This window comes from Aricia agestis, chromosome 10 (assembly GCF_905147365.1).
Source record: "Aricia agestis chromosome 10, ilAriAges1.1, whole genome shotgun sequence".
Lineage (NCBI taxonomy): Eukaryota > Metazoa > Arthropoda > Insecta > Lepidoptera > Lycaenidae > Aricia > Aricia agestis.
In genome coordinates, this window is record NC_056415.1 from 15,949,889 (window position 1) to 15,974,875 (window position 24,987).

Here is a 24,987-nt window from a genome sequence, read left to right on the forward strand (position 1 = left end):
AACTAAGCGATAATAATTTAATGTGTGTATCTGTTTCTTTTAGAGAGTTTACTGTGAAAGTAGCAGCACTGAAAGACATTTTTTTGTGATTTGTATAGGCGCCTTAGCGTCACAAGTTTGGCCATACAAAAGTAAAAAAATACTAATTGTTCAGCTACTTTCACAATGACCTCCAACATTATGAAACCACAGTTCCATACGTAGGGGACTCATATACACCCTAATGTATCAATAAGTTTTGTTACACCCTGTTTATTTGTATTTTTCTAGAACACTTATGTGGAACGCGGTTGTATTGTTCTATATTTTTCCTTTTTCGGATAGCAGCCACGATTAAAGACATAAATGCTACTTTTTATTGTAATAATAATTTGTATGTATTTATTGATTATTGACTTTTTAATGACTATATTAACCACTTTGTTATGTTATTGACTAATGACTACTTTCTAATAATGTCTTAAATTTAATTTTACTTATCATTATTTGCATGCCTAAATACTATAGGTAGAAAGAGTGAAGCATGTTTAATAATTCGACAACTTCTTGTACTTCTTTCTGCAAATAAATTATTATTATTATATTAAACATGAGCACTGCAAGCACTCTTATTTATACTTTTTAGGGTTCCGTAACCAAAGGGTAAAAAACGGGATCCTATTACTGAGACTTCGATGTATGTCCGTCTGTCTGTTTTTCTCCAGGCTGTAACTCAAGAACCGATTTAGCTAGAATTATGATTTTTTTACAGATTGTGTATTTTTGGTGCCGCTATAACAACAAATACTAAAAACAAAATGAAATAAATATTTAAGGGGGGCTCCCATTCCAAAAAACACAATTTCTTGCCAACTTTCGCTCAATAACGGAACCCTTCGTGCGCGAGTCCGACTTGCACTTGGCCGATTTTTTGTCTATGGATACTTCACACTACGTCAGTTAAGGCCTGTAGTAAGAATACCAATTTGTATTGTGTATAATACAAATAAATCTTACAAACATTAGTAATATAATATTTCCATTAACAAGCAGCCCTAGGACAAGTTATACAGTATTTAGATATCATACAGTATTTAGACTAGTTCTGGACTTCACCTGGCTTACTATTAATTAAAATACGAGATGGTGCTCGCCACTCCGTTGATTTCATTTATGGCACAGAACCGTACATTTTTTCGGGATAAGAGTATTCTATGTCCTTTCCCGTGATTCAAAGTACCTTCATACCAAATTTGAAGTGAAATCGGTATAGTGGTTTGGGCGTAACAGACAGAGAGACAGAGGAGCACACTTTCGCATATATAATATTAGTACTAGTTTTTTTTTAAACGAGCGTTGGCCCACCACACATTCCACAAATTCCCACCACTGTATCTCCTGTGTCGCCAGGATCGACAGCGGTATCCAACCACGAAATCCCTTTGATATGATCTCAGGGAGCCCGAGGGACATGCTAAAACTGTCTTAGGAAATTAATCAGAAGAATACAGGAGGAGTAGGAAGAATTCTAATTTCCCTCCCGTACGGGAGACAGCACAATGTTGCAATGACCGAAAGTCAAAGAACTTAAGGGGGAGCGCCACGGAAGTAAGGTAAATGTTTGTGACTCCTAAGCAAAAGCTAAATAAATTAATATTGGAGTTTATTGTGTTTGACTGTTGCCAATAATTGTGACAAAAACGCCTTGAAGACACGGAAGTTCCTAGCGCTGTCCACAAGATCACCTTAGTATGCGACTGTAGATTTACTATATAGATTGTTCAGCATTATAGTTCGTTCCTCTTGCTGGATTATTATATTAGTACTAGATGACGCCTGCAACTCCGTTGCGCCAAAATTTGTTTATAGCACAAAAATCGTACATTTTTAGATATAAAAACTATTCTATATTCTTTCCCAGGACTTAAAGTATCTCTATGCCAAATTTTAGCTTAATCGTTTCAGCTGTTTGGGCGTGAAGAGGTAACAGACAGACAGATACATTTCCAGATCTATGATATTATTGTACTATCAGAGAAGTTGATCCCTAAGCAGATGGGGGACCTACGTAGTTTGGTCGCGTTACATCAAACCTAGCCGACAGCTCATAATAATTAACATTGAATTGACATGATTCGACCATAAAGTTAATATACCTAGCGGAATAGAGCAACAATCTCGAGCTGTCAAACGAAACCGAAATTGGTTTACATCTGTGTGTAAAATTATGAGTACGTATACACTTACAAAAACATGATTCAACATGATTTCTATGAGATCAAATTGTCAACATGCGGCACGTGCCGACTGGACGTCAAAAAAAGAGTTCTGCTGTCATGTATCACACGTATCTTTTTACCACGCAGTGTTACTGATAGTGACATCTCTCTTGCTCAGGCCTTTGTATCTCTATTCCGCTAAGTATATTAACTTTATGAATTTGACCAAATGACGTTGGTCTATCAACTGCCTAGGAATTAATTTCCTCGATGGTACATATTTGCTTCGTAACCTTCGGTATAAGTTTCTTCGTTACTTTGGTGAGTCGCGCGTAAAATATTTCCTTCAACATTTAATACTTGGAAGCGGCGAAGCTTGTGATGGTTAAAGGTTGGCAGCTGGAAAATACACCTTTATACGACTATTACAATGTAAGTAGCTTGGATAAAAATATATTATCATCATAATATATTATTATTGTCGTCGATATTTCATATGATGTTCATTAGCGTGACTAAGTAAATATCCTCACAAGGGCTTTTTGGGGCCATTTTAACATGTAATTTACCCGTTTTAATGGCCTTAAACATTTTCTGACGTAATAATATAATGTACTCGCGACGCATTTATTTTGTCAGAAAAAATCTCATGGACTTTTAATGAAATTAAGATTTACGTAGAGTAGATCACATGGAGATAACTTCATTGTTTCATGGCCCTGTCCATTGTCCTTTTTGTCACGGTAAGGAATAGCCTGTGACCAAAATGTACACTTTTAGCAACATTTCGTTTTGTAGTAAACATAGCAACACAGTCTTGGAAAATGTACATATAAATAAGATTACGGAGGATAAATATAAAAAAGGGATGATATTAACTCAGTTAAAAAACTCATTCATATGCTTATGAAATCTCAAAGTTTACAACCTTTGGGATTTAGACACCATTTTGTTTAAAGAGCCATAAAGTATGTAATAAATTCTTTAATAGCTCATAAAAGTTATATCTTAAATAAAATAATAAAGATACAGAAATGCCCGCATCCGTTGTACGAAACAATAATTTTAAACGTGGGAGAGCCATGCTTCGGCACGAATGGGCCGGCACGACCGGAGAAATACCACGTTCTCACAGAAAACCGGCGTGAAACAGCTGTGTTTCGCCGAGTGAGTGAGTTTACCGGAGGCCCAATCCCCTACCCTATTCCCTTACCTACTCTCCCCTATTCCCTTCCCTTCCTTACCCTCCCCTTACCCTTTTCTCTCTTAAAAGGCCGGCAACGCACTTGCAGCTCTTCTGATGCTGCGAGTGTCCATGGGCGACGGAAGTTGCTTTCCATCAGGTGACCCGTTTGTTCGTTTGCCCCCTTATTTCATAAAAAAAAATAAAAAATAATAGTAATAATTATAGAGTTACTGGATATCTTTAGTTTCGATTATAGTTTGATTAGACCACAAAATTAAAAAAAATATTATTTACTAGATGACACCCGCAATTTCGCTGCGCCAAAATTAGTTTCTCGCGTGGAAACCGTACTATTTCCGGGATAAAAAGTATCATATGTCCTTTCCCGGGACTCAATGTATCTCCATGCCAAATTTTAGCAAAATCGGTTCAGCGGTTTGAGCGTGAAAAGGTAACAGACAGACAGACAGACACACTTTCGCATTTATAATATATATATGGAAGTACGGATGGAACATTTATTACCTTTTATTGTAATAAATGTTCAGGTATTGTGAAATATATTAATTAGCTTAAAAATGTGATAAAAGTCGTTTATAAATTACGTTTCGCGATTCTCGCACCTGCACTCTACAAACATATCCAAGGATTTATATGGGGGATATTAATTTATATGACGTTTATCGCGCTATTCATTACAACGTTAAAAGTATCCAATTGCTGAAAAATGTGTTATCAATTTTATATTGATCAGTAGTTATATTTTAAGTAAGGCTGTATTGATTTTTACTTAAAAGTCTTAAATATTAAGTAAAAAAGTAATGTTCGTACATTAATATTTACGTTATCCCAGGTAAAGGTAGCTTTCGGATCAAGGCGACCGCGACGCGAGACCGCGACCCACTGCTTTTATATGAATTAATAGGAAGTGCTGACGGATGCAAGCGACCGAGTCGCGCGATTTTTGGGCGTGGCCTTCATATTATAAGGCTGCCTTCACATTACGTCGCAAGCAGTGCTGCAGCAGCGCTGCAGCCGCACTGCTTGTAATGTGAAAGCGGTCTAAAGCAGTAGGTTGCGGTCTCGCGTCGCGGTCGCCTTGATCCGAATGCTACCATAAGACAGATTATTTTAATTTTGAAACCAATTATGTAGATTTTTTTGGATACTTGCTTATATGGCATACGAAGCACATACCTATTTCTAATTTTATCTTCAGAAACGACGTAAAAAGCAACTATATTTTCAATCGAGCGAATTCAAAATTTAAATTATCGCAAATGATCTCAGAACTAGTTTCTATATAGTACGAGAGCTGCCTTTTAAGTTTTGTCGTTTGGAATAAATACAGACAATCTAATAGATTATCACCATTTATTATTTTTTTATTAACCCTTCGCGATATTTAAAATGATTTTTCATGCGTTCAAACCAGTTTTTAAAACATTTATTCCAGTTCAAAGTTGGGTAGTCAAAATGGCTGATATTTACGCGTAAACAGCTTCTTCAGGTGAGCTTAAACTTTGGCCACAAAGACTTTGCTTAATTTTGTGGAACTTATTAAAATCCTTAGGGCTCAAGCCAGGGCTGTGAGGTGGATGATCTAAAATTTCAACGTTTTGAGTTTACAAATACATCTTTGTTTGACCGGCGATGTGCGAACATGCGTTGTCATAGCCAGGAACATACGACGTCTTGAATCGTTTTTTTCGAAATTCGGTGATGACTTTTGGCAAACAAGCTGTGGTATACCAGTCAGCGGTAACCGTTTTGCAATCTTCGAGTACAATAGTGGCGATGTGACCACCCTTTGTCACAATGGAGGCAAACAATTTTTTTAAAGTGCTCTGTGAGTCCATGACTTTGGTCGATTTTGGCTCATTCTAGAAGACCCAGACAGTAGACTGCTGCTTAGAATTTGGATCATAAGCATATATCCAAAACTCGTCACCATTGAGCAAATTATAAACGTGCTTTGACTATCCTCGGTTGAATTGCTGCAGAGTTTTGCGACAAAAACTAACACGGGTTGTTTTTGGTCGTCGCTAAGCAAACCAGGTATCTAATGGGAAATCACCATTTTTACTCCAAGTTTTTCGTGCAAGATTTTTTGGACACTGGTCCCTGAAATGCCTATGGATGCCTCTATTTCGCGATATGTCACATGACGGTCTTCGAGGATTAGCTGCTGCACGGCTTTAATATTCTCTTGCGTTACGCTGGCTGGTCACTGAGGCTAGGGTGTCAACTTTAAACTTCTAAATACCAACATTCTATAATCCTAAGATATTATGGTCCTGCATCACTAAGTATAGAAGTGTTCTCCTCAAAACGCCGAAGTCGCGATAGTCAACTTCGTTAGTTGTAAAAAATTATCGCATGGAAATTTTCCTTTAACATTTCCATTTTTACAACCGACTTGTCACCTTTGAATAGACGATACAATAAGACTATTCGACCAATCTAAATAATTTCTTTTGTTTTTGAAATCTAAATACAAGGAGATTAAAATCCCATACGGTTTTTTTTTCAATGATCGCGGGAAGCTTACAAACGACAGAACTTAAAAGGCAGCCCTCGTAAAAGTATATAATATGTTACCGTTAATGTGCGTAAACCAGTTAAATTGCAGATTAACAAAGTATTCTGCAGATAATCTGGGTGAGCCAGTTAAAGTGCAAAAAGTTTATTATATTTTCATTCAATTACTCACATAAAACGGGTTATTCTTTGAATAAAACGTGTTACTTAATTGTAGAGAATTATTTCATATAAGTTTATGGAGATAAACAAATAAATTATTAAATTTAAAGTAAAATGTTACTTATTTATAAATAAAAACAAACAAAACAACAGTCTTATGTTGACAAGCTTAATTCAAAGTTTTTAGGACTTTTACGAAGAAAGAGAATGCAAACTAACTAGATATAGTGCTAAATGAAGAAGGAAGAAGCCGCCATTTTGTTTTCTTTTTTGCGATGGATTGATCCATACAAAATAGACTCAGGTACTAATGGATAAAACTTAAGGCCTCTATAGCTCTCCGAATGTTCGTCATTAGTCTTAGTTAGTTTTATTCTAACAGCAAAGTGTGTTCAGTATTAACACCGCAAAAAAAACTATTGAAAATCTATCAACTAATGGAAATGCTTTCAGAAAAGTTTTATTAAGTAGTATTAGGCTTGCTGCATTGCAGATCAGCTTATGTAAGTATGTTAATATATTTCAAAGGTTAGATTGCACGGCTATGCAGAATGTCGGAGTGATGATTTGTTTTGCCAAGCAGGTGATCAATTAATAAACACAAAATTTTTGGTTGAGATATATTTAAATTTAATAGAATGTTAGACTTCGAATTTCGTATTTCTTTAAAATTCCGTACATAGTTGTATACAGGGTGTAACAAAAATAAGTGATAATACTTTAGGGTGTGTACGTCTTCCTCTTAGAGAGTTCACTGTGAAAGTAGCAGCGCTGAAAGACCAATTTTTTTTTTCACTTTTGTATGGGGAAACTCGTGACGCTCGGGCCCTTCCCCATACAAAAGTGAAAAAATTTTTTCGTCTTTCAGCGCTGCTACTTTCACAGTGAACTCTCTACAAGGAACACGTACACACCCTAAAGTATTATCACTTATTTTAATTACACACTGTAGAAATAACATAATATGGCTTCTTTGTCAAAGAAAATTGTGTGGTTTCTTTAGGATTTTTGTCTTATAGCTTTTTTTTTTTTTGCATTAGGTTCCGAATAACATAGCGAATTTTAATGAAATTTAGTACAGATATAGAAATGACATACGTAAGCTTCTTTGTCAAAGAAAAATGTGTGGTTTCCTTGGAATTTGTTTGATATACTGCTAGAATCAAGATGATGCCCGCAACTCCGTTCATTTTTCAAAGAAAGAAAGTATTCTATGTCCTTTTCCGGAACTTAAACTATCTCCATACCAAATCTCATCAAAATCAATTCAGTCTTTGAAGCGTGAAGAGATAACAGACAGATAGACACACTTTCGCATTTACAATATTAGTATGCATTTGCGCAAATGCATGCTACTTATCACGAAAGCGCTGAGAAATTTGAGGTTAAGAAATAAATGACGCACTCTCTACTACAACATAGTACCATAATATTAATTCTGTCGGAGTTTGAAGTACAAGTAAAGTTATATTATACGCTTTTTATTAGCTTCACACCCTACAGGAATCGTAACTCCCATACTATTACCGTTTTAAATTTGGTTCCTTTTGATCTGTCATGTAACGTCAGCCTAGTACCGCTTAAGGTCACCTAAGCCCGGCCGCACATTGTCCGAATTCTGATCAGAAACAGTTGAATTTCGCCGGACCGCCACCCCGCACACTATCCGAAATATCCTTCCGGCGAGTTCGAGCTCACTCGGTTCAGTACAAAATGTAAGAGACAGCGCGAATGTTCAACTGTTTCTGATCAGAAATTTCGGACAATGTACGGCCGGGCTAAATTTTGCAAATGTATTGAAATAAAAAAAGCTACACGCTAAGGTACACTTTTTTGACAAGTATTGTGGAGTATGTTTTTTGACGGAGTTACTTTTCCTTAGTTTTTATTATTCGTAGGCTTCACCTGTATGTTTGTTAGTAACCGACTTCTTTGGGTGCGATTTTTACCCACTTTAAACGGCCAGATTTCGTTCAAACTTTGTAGATTTATCGAGGACCGATGACAATACACTAATTTGATATAATTATTTCAATTTGTATGTTTGTATGTTTGTTTGTAACCGAAGAAGCTTGTTTTTAGTTTTTTTTTATAACATTTTGCTGTCAACTTGTAACAATCATGGTATAAAATAAATACCCTGTCATGGCTACAGCGAATCATACCAAGATTGTATTATGTAAAGCGTTTTAGAGGCAGAGATAAATTTCTTGATCTTTCCTTCGCGCACAGTGTAAATATTATACAGTAGTAACTCAGCTTTCAAAATCAAACTCGGTGAATATTGCAAACTAGTAGCCTAATTCTTTAGCTTCATTCCTTATTGATAAATCCAGTTCGTTTCCTAAAAAACTAAAAAAAATGTTATTTTAATAATATTATGTCAACGTGAATTTTACATTTAGGGATCATCTTTAGTATGATAGAAAACGGATAGTCCGTTTTCTATCAAGTAATTTAATATTGCATTAAAATAGTACTGTAGAGGCAAAGTAGTGCACCATAATATTAAGCCCGCCTTTGTACAACAACGTGCAAAACGTTTTAAATAAATAAATAAAATAAAATATTGTCTTGTTTTGCTTCATCGAATTATTTGAAAACACGTTTATGTGTGCATGTGATTTGGGCACCAGTAAAGATGATCTACTGCATTTAATATATTTATTGTTATCGTTCGCGCGTAAGATTAATGATCCCGATGATCCGGATTTGAGACAAAGAATTTTTCCTCCTTCCTCGAGGACCTTTCGTCGAAAATAAAACAATTTTTGCAATCCTTAGGAAAAGGTTCACGACGAAAATGATTTTTAGGGTTCCATACCCAAAGTTTTCACAGATTATTATCTATTTCTGTTACCGCTAAGTATAACAACAAATACTAAAATTAAAATAAATCAAATATTTAAAAGGGGCTCCCATGCAACAAACGTAATTTTTTAGCCTTTTTTATTACAGTACTATCACGTTCTTAATGCATTATCTCTTTACTTTTAAACTGATAAACCGATTTGCCAAAAATTGCTATGGAGACACTTCGAGCCGCGGAAATACTTTTTATCCCGCAAAAATGTACGGTTCCTTCTCGATAAATGAATTTTGGTACAATGGCTTTGACGGGGGTTATCTAGAAGGAAAATAGTCATACTCATAAGAAAAATATAGCCCTATAACGCAAAATCACGAGCCTTATAGATCGTCATCTTAAGGAGAGGGTTTATAGCAGGCCAAACGCTTATCACCAGTTATCGCTAATGGTCACTTTACTGTGGCTCTGAGAATGGACATTTTATGGCATATTATATGACTGTACTAATTTTCATAGCATCTTATAGTCACAGATGACTATGAAAACACTATTTAATGACAAACATAGTTATCGGAAAACGTTTTAATACAGACTAGATGTGGATCTCATCTTTGTAGCTGGTAATTGGTTTATCGCCCGGGAACCAAACAGTTTTCTTCTAAAAACTATACTTTGTCCTTTTCCAAGGCTCAAAGTATCTCCATACTAAATTTAATCAAAAACGATTAGGCAGTTTTAGAGTGAAGAGGCAAAAGACAAAGAGACAGACGTTTGCATCCATACTAACATTTTAAATGCGATAATATTGTGTCTGTCTGTTACCTTTTTACGTCTAAACCGATGAACCGAATTTGCTGCAATTTGGTAAGGAGGACCTTGAGTCCTGGGATAGGACATAGTACTTTTTATCCCCAAAAAATGTATCGTTCACGCGCGATTTGGCGCAACGGAGTTGCGGCTGTCATCTATTTTCTAATATTTGTATAGATTACTAGCTGACCCGGCAAGCGTTGTTTTACTTTATAAGGTATTTCGCCCATATTATTTTATTGAAGTGACTAAATAAGTATGGCACCATGGCAACGTCCCTCGCTATCCAGTCGCACAAACAATGGTCGCCGTCAGTCTCGAGTTGTAATAATTTACTATTATTTATTCAACAAATGCACTTATCAATATAAAAAGTACCCAGTAGCCCATTCTCAGACCCACTGAATATGCATAATATATAAAGTTCGGTAAAAATCAGTAAAGCCGTTTCGGAGGAGTACAGTAACTAACATTGTGACACGAGAATTTTATATATAAGATTTAATAATATCTTTAACATGACGTGCCCTACTTGACGAAGAACCATTAAATCTTACCGAATTTTACGGCAATAAGTACAGTAATTTCTGCTCTCCTCGCACTATTAAATTGAATAGTAAGCACACACTTACACGAGCAGGCAGGCAGCCAGCTACAATAAATTTCACATGAACACCGAACACACCGCCTTATCTTGAACGATTTCATTCTTTATCCAGAATTTCTGCTTTTTTCGTTTCATCAATTCGACTTTTTTGTATATATTGCAACTTTAGGTTGTAATAATGTTTTATTTTTCACATCCTTGGTAAAATGATTTGCAGAAATGCTTACTACACAGTAATAATTAATATGGCTTGTTGTTTTATGAACATAATGTATTTTCATATTTTATTCAGTAATTACAAGCCGTATTTTAAAAAAAAAACTATAAATTATCGGTCTATTCGTCTGTTTCTTTAAGTCAAGGCTAAGGACAAAAGAAGCGGATACAAAATGGCAGGTAACATCTAGTAAAATATAATGAATAAAAGTACATTGTGGAGATTTTCGTTTTTTTTTTTTTTTTTATGAAATAAGGGGGCAAACGAGCAAACGGGTCACCTGATGGAAAGCAACTTCCGTCGCCCATGGACACTCGCAGCATCAGAAGAGCTGCATGTGCGTTGCCGGCCTTTTAAGAGGGAATAGGGTAATAGGGGATGGTAGGGAAGGGAAGGGAATAGGGGAGGGTAGGAATGGGAATAGGGTAGGGGATTGGGCCTCCGGTAAACTCACTCACTCGGCGAAACACAGCGCAAGCGCTGTTTCACGCCGGTTTTCTGTGAGAACGTGGTATTTATCCGGTCGAGCCGGCCCATTCGTGCCGAAGCATGGCTTCACACCACGTCCTGAAGGACTTGTGTTACAGCTGGTACCTGTACCAACGGAAATACATTTTATACTTTTGAACTATACATATTATATTTAATATTATATTATACACATATATTTAATACACATCCATGACCCAGGAACTTTGAAAACTTTTTGTTCCCTCGGCGGGATTCGAACCCGCGAGCTCGCTGCTTGAGCTACCAACAGCCACAGAGGTCGTCAAGTCGATAAATTAATTAAAATATTGTATGTGTGTTATCTGTTATCCGCTGAACCGATTGAACCGATTTTGTTGGGTATGGAGATACATTTTATTCTGAAAAAATGTACGGTTCCCGCGCAGTAAACGAATTTTGACGCAACGGAGTTGCGGGCGTCATCTAGTTGAGTTTTTAATACAGATCCATCCATATTTGGCTTGTGACGTCTTTTGGATGTGAACCCGTCTTCTAGTAGTGTAAAAATGAGAAATTCTTTAAAACCGCCACATTTATATTCATATCGCTGGCGCGTCACAGTGCTCGACAGTTACACCACAGTATAAATGTGTACAGTAGTCATACCAAACTATCGCCGAGTTTTTGTGGGTAGGTCCAACTCTGGCGTCATTCTTCAGGCACGGCGAATCCTCGTTCTCTAGAGGAATGTAGAGAGGCATTTCTAGAAGGCAAAAAAATGATATTTTTATATTATGACTAAAGACACATACACATAATATAACAAAATTCAGGCTTCAAAGTATAAAGCAGTGTTGATAACCAGCGGAATCGACGGAATCACTACGACTTTCAACAACAAAAATAGTATTACGTACAGCTGGAGAAAAACTAAAACCGTGTTAAGCAAGTTTGATTTCAAGGTCGCAGCAGTTACTCTACTGTATTTACATTGTGGCTCTATTGTAAAATGCCTACGTTTCTCAATAAGTGGAGATATTATGCTGAGTGACTGCATGCCGACTGCCGAGCACCGAATATGAATTCCTCGCGATAAGCGCCACTTGTGTTAAAGCATCTTAAAAAAGGATTTAGTAGAAAATGTACCATCAAGGAAATTGATTTCCAGGTGGTTGACGAAACAACGTCAATTGGTCGGCTTATGTCAAGTCAATGTTAGCTATGACACAATAGACATAACTACCAGTAGTTCGACTGCAAAGAGACGGACAGGTTTCAATATCTGTGAACACGTCCAGCGAATATGTCATAGTTTTAAATTCGTAGGTAACAAGTTAACAACCCTAGCGACGATTTTCGTCATAATACGTCAAATTTAAAAATTTCAACATCAGCTCTAAGTCGGCATACTCTATCATTCTGTCTACTCTGGCTATGATCGGTTGGATGGGTTTGACGTAACGCGACCAAATTACTTAGATCCACCAGAGAAGTTGATTCCTAGGCAGATGCCTAGGAATCAACTTCTCTGATTGTACTTATTAAGCTAATAAATAATTATAATTACGATATCAATTCAAATGTTAGTTATCCGTACGATAAGTTATAATATTATTATCTTAATATATATATTTCTTGTGTGCGTGTGTATGTGACTGAACTCCTCCTAAACGACTGGACCAATTTTGATGAAATTTTTTGTGTGTGTTCGTGGAGATTCGAGAATGGTTTAGATTTACAGTTTGGTCTACTGGAAAATGTTTTTTCAATTAATTTCTTATTTATAAGGAGTTGTTGATTTTGGAATGTTTTACATTAGATCCGAAGGACGGCGCTATCATCGCATTCAATATTATTCTATTTCAATTTTAGTTTGTCCTGACAGATGGTGCTACGATTAATTTGAAAAAAAATTTGTTATTCAATTCATGTGCTGATTAAAATATTAAATAAATAACACATAGGCTACAATTTTAACCGACTTTCAAAATGGGGGAGGTGTTATGTTCGTTTTCTTATATTCAACGATTACTCCGCCGTTTGTTAACCGATTTTCAAAATTTTTCTTTTGGTATATAGGGTATCATCCCAATTTGGTATTATATTGAGAAAAGTGGTGATCTGATGAAGGATCCATAAGTAATCGAGGGAACTCCTCAAAACTTATAGGGAAACATATGGTGACTTCGGTTTCGTGAGAAGTATTCTAAGCATATGCTACCAACAAGTAAGATTTTGCACCGAGATATACCTGATATACCGTGGTTCGGAAGGTGCTGAGAGAACTCCAGATTCTTTATAGATACAAGTTTGGGAGTTTCGGCGTTGTTTTAAGAACAGAAAGCATATGCTACTAGGTATGCAAATTACATTCTTCATCATCATCATCATCATCATCACTACCATATTATACCATTTCATAGTCTTTTAGATCGAGACTCGAGTTTGTCAAGCGATAATTAAAAAAAATCTATATCTACCTTATATTATAAACCTGAAGAGTATGTTTGCTTGAACGCGTCAATCTCAGAAACTACAGGTCCGATTTAAAAACTTATCTCAGTGTTAGATAGATCATTTATCGAGTAAGACTCATCATTTATCGAGAAGGTTATATTATATTATTACTCTAAGACTAATACGACTGAAGAAACTCAGGAAAATGTGGGAAAAACGGGGGAAATATTTTTTATGGGAAAATGTACCTACGGATTCTGTAAAATTTCTAATTTACGCGGGCGAAGCCGCGCGGGACATCTAGTTATCATATAATTATATAAAATTCTCGTTATAAAATGTTATATTTACCAAATTTTATATAATAATATGCATATTCAGTAGGTCTGAGAATCGGCTACTGGGTACTTTTTATATTGATAAGTGCATTTGTTCAATAAATAATAGCAAATTATTACAGTTCGAGACTGACGGCGACCATCGTTTGTGCGACGGGACAGCCGCGATGGTCGTTGCCATGGTGACATACTTATTTAGTCACTTCAATAAAATAATATGGGCGAAATACTTTATATAGCAAAACAACGTTTGCCGGGACAGCTAGTTGTAGTATAATAATATTAGTTATAGCTCGGATATAGCTATCCGCTAGATGGATTTTATTTTAGGTTTCTTTGCGTTAAGATTAAATTGGGTTTGAACCAAATATCCCGCAAAACATAGTAGTTCTTTCGGGATAGAACTGTAGAGGATAGAAAATAGATTGAGTATTCCCTGTTCTATTTCTGGAGAGGGTTGGTCATGTCGTAGATGAAATCGCGTAGAACAATCGTGATCGCAAATTGCGGGAGACATTATGACGGGCCGATACAGCCTGCGTAGTTGGCTTCTGTTCGGGGCTTTATTCTCGTGCCTCGAATGTCATTTCGATTCCTGATCGCGCATGAGTATATAGGCAAAATGAACATTTAAAATGTCCTATTTCGATTTTTGATCGCGCATGATTATAATATGGTTAAAAATTAAAATGTACATTTCCCCAGTGTCAGCATTAGGGTCAATTTACATTACAGGGCCGCGAGGTGTGGCTATGCTTTTTCGCTGCCTGTTATAAATTAGAATGGCTCATTACAAAATGCATCGCGATGCCTTGCGACGTTTCAATGTGAATCGTGCGTGCGTGAGTCCAACGCCCAGCAGTCAGATTGACAATCGTATTATGAGAATAGGACCCTAGAGCTATTTCACCTGACAGGAACCTTATTCCAAGGATATAAGGTTTACTTTCCTACCTAGATTTAACTGTAAACGGACACACGTCCTGCCGTCACATTGACAGGGGAACCTAGATACAATTAACTAGATTTTGCTAGCGACTTTGAATGTGTAAAATAAAATAAGAAATAAAAATTGTTTAATTGTTGAATGAAACAAATGTTTTCAGAAAGTCATACGTGTTGCCTATCACCGGTTCGGGAACTATAACATAAATATTTTCTTTATTGGAACAAAAACAGTTACATGCACATCTTAAAGTAAGTACAATTACAATAAAAGTGATAAATACATAACCCACAGCATTGTTCGCGGCGTAACAATACGGCAGGAATATAAGGAATTCACATTTTGATACCTATATAGACAACTATTACGTACTTCCTTTCCTACTATGTAACTGATATTTGCATTCTAAAATATCATGTACAACTTTAGAAGTATGCTAGCTTTCTCTTGTTTCATAAATAAATAAATACTTTACAATAAGTTTGGTACTGCCGAGTTTTAGTGGTATTTTCACATGATCTACACACTATCATCACAGTCAAATTCTGTAACCAATCAAAAATGATGTTTAAAAGATAATATTATTATCTTGATAAAAAACAAAAATACCGCACTCAGAGATGAATATTAATAATTACTGAATGAAGATTTTGTTTGACATACTGTATTATCTGTTAAACTATTGGTTAAACTCTTCATTCATTTGAAGTTTACTTTAAGCCCGGCCGCACATTGTCCGAAATTTCTGATCAGAAACAGTTGAACGTCGGCGCTGTCTCTTACATTTTGTACTGAGCCGAGTGAGCTCGAACTCGCCGGAAGGATATTTCGGATAGTGTGCGGGGTGGCGGTCCGGCGAAATTCAACTGTTTCTGATCAGAATTCGGACAATGTGCGGCCGGGTTAAAAGTCATTGAGCGTCTCTGAGTGCGGTCATTACTGCCATATTATTTTTTACCTTGCAAAAATTATGCATCTATTTCTTAAGGTGGCTTTCGGATCTTTGCCGCGAGCGACCGCGACCGACGAAAATTCAAACGAAATGCCACTTTATGACATAGGCGATAGACGATGACACTTATATTCTATGGAATATTATATGGAATATAAGTGTCATTTTCTACTGACATTTTGGTGGCGACCCACGCTGCCGCCGGCGGCGGCGTAAAAGCTAGTTGGTAGAGTAAAATGAAACCTATCGTATAATGTGGTACCCGGTGAAGGTGATCCAATTATTACTTAGCGTCGTTACTGTCTTACGTGAGATATTTGTCAGCTTTTTACGTCGACCTTCCCTTAATTCAATGTAAAGGTGGCTTTCGGATCTTTGCCGCGAGCGACCGCGACCGGTGAAAATTCAAATAAAATGCTACTTTAATACGAATTTTATTTGAATTTTCACCGGTCGCGGTCGCTCGCGGCAGAGATCTGAAAGCCACCTTTACATTGAATTAAGGGAAGGTCGACGTAAAAAGCTGACAAATATCTCACGTAAGACAGTAACGACGCTAAGTAATAATTGGATCACCTTCACCGGGTACCACATTATGTGACTATTTTGACCTCTATGCCTGACATAAGAATCATTCCCATAGACAATTTCGACCCTTAGTCAAGTTGCACTCGAGAATTTTGACAGTGAAGTTACATACGAACAAAAATAAATTAATTTTCACATTTTTTCTCATTGCTAAGACTGGATTTATATGCATCCGTGCATATTACGTAGGTTTTCCGCTGCACCACGAGATCACAAGAAAAATATGTATACGTAATCATTTATACGCAGTCACGCTGTCATTTACACACATTATCTCGTGCAAATTAACACCGCTATCAAAATTGTTGTATGCATCTTTACTAAGGGCCCTGAACATAATCTTCAGTCCCGACGTAATACCATATAAAAATTCGTCACGTTGATTAAACCACATTTTTCGCCCCCTTGGGCCTTGGTATAACCAGACTGCGAAGCATTTATTTTTATAGAGTAAACCCCAATTTTTTCTCCCATCATTTAAGTGAATTGCGAATTTTTGCTTAGTGAATATCCGCGTCGTAAGTTTTTCTCGAATTTCCATGTTAGGGTGATTGCACATTTATCAGCACGCACGAACCGAACGCGCCGCAATTTAGAATTCGTTATATGAAATTATGTGAACGCGTGCGGACGAACGTGCCCGCACCTTATGCGCCGCATTTCGTGTACTATGCGGTGCGTTCAACGCTTACGGCGCTTATGTACTCACACATGTGTAATCAGCTTTATAATAACTTCAGCTATACAAAATAGCGATGACTTTGGGTTATTTCCCATTCTCAACTTCATTTGCTTCTTACATTTTGCAGTGCGTAACTTTCTAACTTATTGAGTGTTTCTCTACGATGCAATGCAGTAAGGTAAAGTAAGTATTATAATAATAATAGTAATAGACGACACTCGCAACTCTGTTGCGACGAAATTCGTTTATTTCACGGAAACCGTACATTTTTTGGGATATCCATACCAAATTTCATAAAATCAGTTGAGTGGTTTAGGTGTGAAGAGGTGACAGACAGACAGAATCACTTTCCCATTTATAATATTAGTATGGATTTTATAACAAAAGCAGGGCTTTCAAACAATTCATAAGAAATCTCTTATTTTAAGTTTTTCTCTATAAACTAGTTATGTGTACATAAATTATTAAATAAATAAATAAAATAAATGTAAAACCTTGTCAGCTACATTCAAAATAACTTGTAATTTCAACTTCTAAACATACCTTTATCAAAATAGTCGAAACGTCAAGAAGTATTACAATCATAAAGTTAATATACCTAGCGGAATAGAGCAACAATCTCGAGCTGTCTAACGTAACCAAAATTGGTTTTCATCTGTGTGAAAAATATGTGTACGTATACGTATACACTTACACAAGCATGATTGAACTTGAATTCTATGAGATTAAATTGTCAACGTGCGGCACGTGCCGACTGGACGTCAAAAAAAGAATGCTGCTGTCATGTATCACACGTCTCTTTTTACCACGCAGTGTTACTGATAGTGACATCTCTCTTGCTCAGGCCTTTGTTTCTCTATTCCGCTAGGTGTATTAACTTTATGTTTACAATGTAACTAGACTCGGGAAGACTAGATGAATGGGCCCCACCACCTCTGCCTCTTTGAGCTCCACTCGTGGAAACACCACATTCCACACTCCGCGACGATATGCTGGAACACCTAGCACATCGTGGCCTAGCCGATAGCTCGATGTCATCCGAGCTCCCCTGCTAAGGCGGGACGTCGTGACCATGGGCCTTTGGTCTCCGTCTCGGCCTTCTCCGAGGATCAACCGCCTCCGCCTCTCCTTCGACGACATCACCGCTTGAGCGAATGTCTCGACTGCCCTCCAAAAGTATTGGCTGTCCAGCATCGTACGAACGATGGACGGCAGCGTGATGTCGGGTCCAATAGTGCCCTGGTAGGGCCACTCTTTGACTGCTCCAAGCGGGACAGACGAGCAACGTGTGCTGCGCCGTGTCCCGGTCGTCACTGCAATGATAGCAAGCAGTGTTTTGCTCGCGTCTGGTTCGGCTTCGATATCCCACGGGATACTGCCGGCAAGGACACACGCGGCACCTGATTGAACCTGATTGACCCGGTTTCTAGTTATATTCTAATCATTGCCACCCATCAAAATTCTACATTTTAGGGTCAATTAAGACCGCAACGCGACGCTTAGATGCATTTCTAAAATATGGATTTGACAGATTCGCAAGACGTCTCACGCGATTGAAATCTGTCAATTCAATACAAATTTTGAAATGCATCAATCACGTTGCGGTCTGAATTGACCCTTTACGGAATAAGGTACTAATTAAGTTGGTTTATTTTCTCCCTAACAGTAAAGTTAGTAAAAGGTGCGCTATCTCCGGGTTACAGTTCCGTCTCACGGCACAAAGGGAGCCAGCCATGTGTAGCCAAGTCGATATGAGGCTTAATGAATATAATATAGCTCAGCGCTCGTCAAATGTGATTCTTGTAGCGGAAACTGTGTTTTGTTATATTTAGGCAATATTATAACTAAAATAATCAGCTGTAAAAACAAAATATGTTTATTTTAGAAACAAGAAAGAAGACTGTGACTGTGACAATGTAGTGGAGTGCAGTAGGTACTCTCAGAGTAACTTATCTATACTCGTACTGAATATTATTATAAAGCGGAAAAGTTTGTTTGTTTGAACGCGGTAATCTCAGAAACTACTGGTCTGATTTGAAAAATTCTTTCAGTGTTAGATAGACCATTTATTGACAAAGACTATAGGCTATATTTTATCACGCTAAGACTAATAGAAGCGAAGAAATAGATGAAAATGTGGAAAAAAACGGGGGGAAATTATTTGAAAGGGCTTATTTGAACGTGCTAATCTTAGGAACTTCTGGTCCGATTTGAAAAATTATTTCAGTGTTAGATAGCCCATTCATTTAGAAAGGCTTTAAGCTATATTTTATCACACTAAGACTAATAGGAGCGCAGAAATAGAGGAAAATGTGGATAAAACGGAGGAAATTATTTGAAAGGGCTAATCTCACGAACTACTGGAGCAATTTTCTGTTATTGAAGGAAGGAAGGGAAGTGAAGGATCATAGGCTATTTTTGTGGACTAATTTGTCTGGGAAATATGTAATTTACGCGGCCGAAGCCGCGCGGAACGTCTAGTTCAGGCTATATCAATCAATTTAAGTAGGGGTCTGTCGCCTGGGTTTGATATTTCCCGACCAATTACTGTACCGTATTTTACAAATTAAGTAGGCCCTCAGTCTGCCTATGAGTAAATTTTCGGATAGTACATAAACATCATAAAATCACTTGTTATTTAGTATAACTTGTAACTAATATCCTTCATAGATCGTTACATAGAATTTGTTAATAACTTGTGTCAGTACCCCAAAATAAACAACAAAGTATTGTATTTGATAAGTCTTTAATCACTTAAATACACGTATTTTATTATGTAGGTATGCCAAAAGTTTTGATATAATATTGTTTATATTATGATTATAAATATATACAAGTGTTTATCACAATATGAAATGTCTTTAAGAAATGATTGCAACACCATCTCAATAATAACAGCCATCTCACTCTGTTTTTAGAACTGATGCTTTTCCCTCCGTTATTTATACAAGAAGGAAGTTGCTATTATATTATTCCCTATTTTCATATCCATATCTAACGAAAATATTTTATTAGCTTCGAACATTGGAGAGGATTTTATTAACTCAATGTACATATTATTATTGGATAAACCTTTTTAGGGTTCCGTACCCAAAGGGTAAAAACGGCATCCTGTTAGTGAGATTTCGATGTCTGTCCGTCTGTCTGTCCGTCTACCTGTCCTTCTGTCTGTCCGTCTGTCTGTTTGTCTGTCTCCAGGCTGTAACTCAATAACCGCTATAGCTAGACTTCTGAAATTTTCACAGATTATGTATTTCTGTTGCCGCTGTAACATCAATACTAAAAACAAAATAAAATTAATATTTAAGGGGGGCTCCCGAACAAAACAAAAACACAATTTTTGGCCTTTTTTTCGTCTAAAATGTATGAACCCTTCCTGCGCGAGTCCGACTCGCACTTGGCCGATTATTATATTACCCGTCACAATACATTTTAGTGTAGCTCGATTGATATAACGAATATAATATCCATAACAATACCTTTTTATTCTGATGGGCTTTGTTGTCCCCAATTCCCAAATATGAATGAAATGGGAAGATTTTTATCGTGCGGAAATCGTAAAATATAATTTTCTATAAGATATTCAACAACGTGTACTCACATTCTACTTAAAAAGTCTGTGTAAGAGGTTGTTACCTCGTCCGGCTGTGAATGTTCTTAGTAGATTATTGATTTGTTTTTCAGTTATTATCATTAATTACTTGATCTATTCAAAGGATTTATTGAATACCAGAATAGGCATTTCTAATCAAAATTACTTGAACAACATCCTTATAAATGTAAATGATACTATTGCATAACATATATCAGCTTATATCTTTCTGAAAATATTACATTACGATCTTGAAATAAAAGAAAACCGAAAATCCATTATAACAATTGGTTTTCGATTTGGATTAGTAAAATTAGATTGGATGAGCGCTATAGTTTTGTCGCGTAAGGGTGTTTGTGCACTACACGGAATTTTACCGTTCGGCGTTCATAACTTTCACGTTTGCCACATAAATAAGGTAGGAAATCGAGAAGCCGCGCCGCGCCGGATGGTCAAATTCCGTGTAGTGCACAAACGCCCTAATACAGCCTGATATACTGATATTTGAACTTCAATATAATAATCCAAACAAATTCGTTTCTTGCACAAAACAAATATCCATACATAGCAATTTCCTGAAATCAAACAAATCAGTAAAATCCATACTTCCATACTGATCCTTACAAATATTATAAATGCGAAAGTGTGTCTGTCTGTTACCTATTCACACCCAAAACACTGAACTTATTTTGCTGAAATTTGGTATGGAGATACTTTGAGTTCCGGGAAAGGACATAATATGATACTTTTATCCCGGAAAAATGTACGGTTCCGACGCGATAAACTAATTTTGGTGCAACGGAGTTGCAGGCGTCATCTAGTGATAAAATCTTAAAAACTTTGATTATCATTTTGCTTTGTTAAGTTTTCTTAAATGTGGTTTATATGTATGTTCGCTCATAATTCGGGGAGTCTTCTATAAAGATGGACTGAGTTTAATGTGTAATCAGTACTATATTCTGGTGTTCTTCTTATAATGACAGCTTGTTTAATAAGAAGAACACCTTGTGATTTCTGCAACCGCCAACAACATTTGTAAAGGATAGTATAAATAGATAAATAAAATGGCCATTTTTCCCATATTATGATACCAAACTATTGAAAGTAGCTAAAAGGAAAGCGAATACAGTTTTCAACACTAAAAGCGATCAAAAAGACTCTAAGCGCTTATTGCAGTTTTTGTCTCTAATCCTTGAACAATCGCGTGTATAAACATGTACAGAATGTCGGTGTTATCGCGGTATGTCCTGGCTTTTATTCAAAGAATTTGATTTGCACTCCAAAAATCAACAGGCGGGTCCACACCAAGCGAGCCGCCTCGGCCGCGGCCCGCCTCGCGCGGTATGCGCCGTACGCTCGCTTGGTGTGGACGTCGCGTTGCTCGCCCGAGGCGGGCGCATGCTCACGCTCGGCCGAGCCGAGCGGTGTCGGTTTTTTGAAATGCTCAAAGGTGCCTCGGTCGTTTGCCTGGCGCAGTGTGGACGTCATATGTTTTGGTTTGTGCCGCGGTCAAAAATGAACGATCAGAGTCGACAACTAATAAGTTTATACGCCGCAAATGTATGGCTTTGGGATGCCAGGGATCCCAATTACACTAACAGAGGGATGAGGGAAGATTCTTGGAGAAAAATCAGCCGCAAAATGAATATTCCTGTTAAGGACCTAAAAAAATGGAGTCTTTGTTAGGTTAGGTTAGGTTAGGTTAGAGATTCACGAGACAGACGAGATTCTCCTATTTTTTATAGTTGTGTATAGCAAAATAAAAGCATAAGCTGCCACGGCTGTGCGTACACGCGGTGCCATCGTGTCTTTGTGAGCGATGGCTCGGGCTGTTCGAGCGAGGCAACCTTGCTGTGTACGCCCGTCCGCCTCGCCCTCGGCGAACATGCCTCGCCCGCGGCTGCTCGCTTGCCGCGCGCGGCGGGCCTCGGCCGAGGCGGCTCGCTTGGTGGGGCACCCGCCTAACTATACACGCTGTTTGCTTTGCACAATAATTAGTTACCAAAATATTTTGTTCTATTAGAATTTCATATTTATACTATTATTGTGAAGATTTATCTGCATTGAATAATCTAGGCTTTCAGTCTAGTTCCATTAGACAATAACGACAGTGAGATTAATCAATTACCTAAGTAAGCGAAGTAAAAAATATTAATCCTTCAATCGTGTATTCTTGGAAATCTATTGTTCTATTGTGTCTCGCTCACCGGTGAGCTTATGGGGCTTGATGGGTTAGGGATATTTCTAGCATCATGTTAATAATGTGTGAGGCTAGGACTAGGACTAGTTTATTTTCGAAGTAATGTCCTGAATAAAATTCAGCTGTAAGTTTTAGGCTACGAATAATAAAAACGTTTTAGGGGAATTTTCTTTTGTGCCAATTTAGTCCAGTCTCGAACTTATAAATCAAACCGTGCAAGGCACCATGTTTTGGAAATATCAAAAGCTACTAATAGTTCGCGGACCAACAGTTAAGAACCACTGATTCTCGTCACATAAGTAATAAAATATTGAACGTATATGATATTTCACATTACACCCGTATCACTCACTTTCAGCCCGACATAATCTTTTAATTCCAGTAGTTGACGCGCTGTGTTCAACATAATGAGGGATCATAATGTGCAGGCTCATTTGAGCCGTGACGTCACTTTCGGTAGACGTCGTTAGTCATTAAAGGCCCCACGTTGCGCCACGATGGATAAATATGATTGTCACCATGATTGTAAAGATTTTTATGACATGTACAATTGAAGTCATCGAGGATATAGTGTTTGAATTCACACTGCCTGCCGAGTATACGCCAACGAGATATCACACTGTCGAGATAATTAAAAATTACTCGTCTCATAATGTCGAAATCTCGACAAAACGCTATAAAATGTGTTATTTCGATGATAGATCTACGCGAGAAAAAATGTTTGTCATGCTAGGGGCTAGGGGAGACAAGCCATCAAACATCGAGAAAACAATATGTAGAGTGAGATATCTCGTTGGCGTATGCTAAGCACGCTGGGCAGTGGGCACATAACGCTGCGTGTAACAATACTTTGGCGGTACAACCAGAGATACAGCCCTGCATCGTGCTATCGATGTTTCTGAGATCGGCAAGATGGGCTTATTTTTATCGCGTTGAAATTCCAACAGGATTCCAAGCACAGACAGATACATCTATATCAGTTCAAAATTACCTATTAATTATTTCTGAAGGTGTAATGCAAATTAACCATAATTTACTTTTTATCAGGGCTAGCGAAGCGCGCTCTACTATTATATCCCACAACCTGTACATATTGTAGTACGCTCTACGGAAAAACTATCACGCCTATTGATTTGTGCTTTAATATAGTAATTTTTATTTATTTGAAGATGTGTTGCCGTGAGCAAAAATTTGTTTTTCGCGTGGGAACCTTACATTTTCTACAATAAAAGTATCCTATGTTCTTTCCCGGGATTCAAAGTATTTCCATACCAAATTTCAGCAAAATTGCTTCAGTAGTTTGAGCGTAGACAGACACAGTTTGGCATTTATCCTAGTGATTAGTGAGCGATCTAGTGCTTAGTGTTGTGCTAGTCATAGTGAATAAAGTCTTCAAGAGAGTCAGCAGGTCTTTCTCTCCGAATCCTTCGAACCCTAGCACGTAACAATATGGACTACGTGTCGAAATCAATTCGTTGCATACATAGACAATTCTTTACAGCTCCTTTTCACAATCGATTCACTTCAAATTTAATAAACAAAATATATCGTTTTAAACTCTATATACTCTTACACATAATATAAACATATTTAGCTGTTCATTACTATGGATTTAAGCAGCTTTTTGGCTTTATCCCGCAACACGTCGGCGAAATATTCGGGGAATGGGCTCAAGCATCGCGTCGCTCCACATTCGTGTCAGCGTTACACACTCGTTTCGTAAAGCAGCTCAAATTATGTTATAGGTCATACTAAAGTGTTACTATCAACATAAACTATACAAGAATATAGTGTTATACGTTAAACTTATGGTGCTAGTAACATTTTTTTTTTTATTAAATAAGGGGGCAAACGAGCAAACGAGTCACCTGATGGAAAGCAACTTCCGTCGCCCCTGGACACTCGCAGCATCAGAAGAGCTGCAGGTGCGTTGCCGGCCTTTTAAGAGGGAATAGGGTAATAGGGGAAGGTAGGGATGTAAAAGGAACGGAATAAGGGAGGGTAGGGATGGGAATAGGGTAGCGGATTGGGCCTCCGGTAAACTCACTCACTCGGCGAAACACAGCGCAAGCGCTGTTTCACGCCGGTTTTCTGTGAGGACGTGGTATTTCTCCGGTCGAGCCGGCCCATTCGTGCCGAAGCATGGCTCTCCCACGTCTGAAGTGCCTGCTAATCTGCAGTGCCAGCTAAGCGAGCCCTAGTATATCCCACAACCAAAGAATATATTATTCACTATGCCACAACAGAGCACT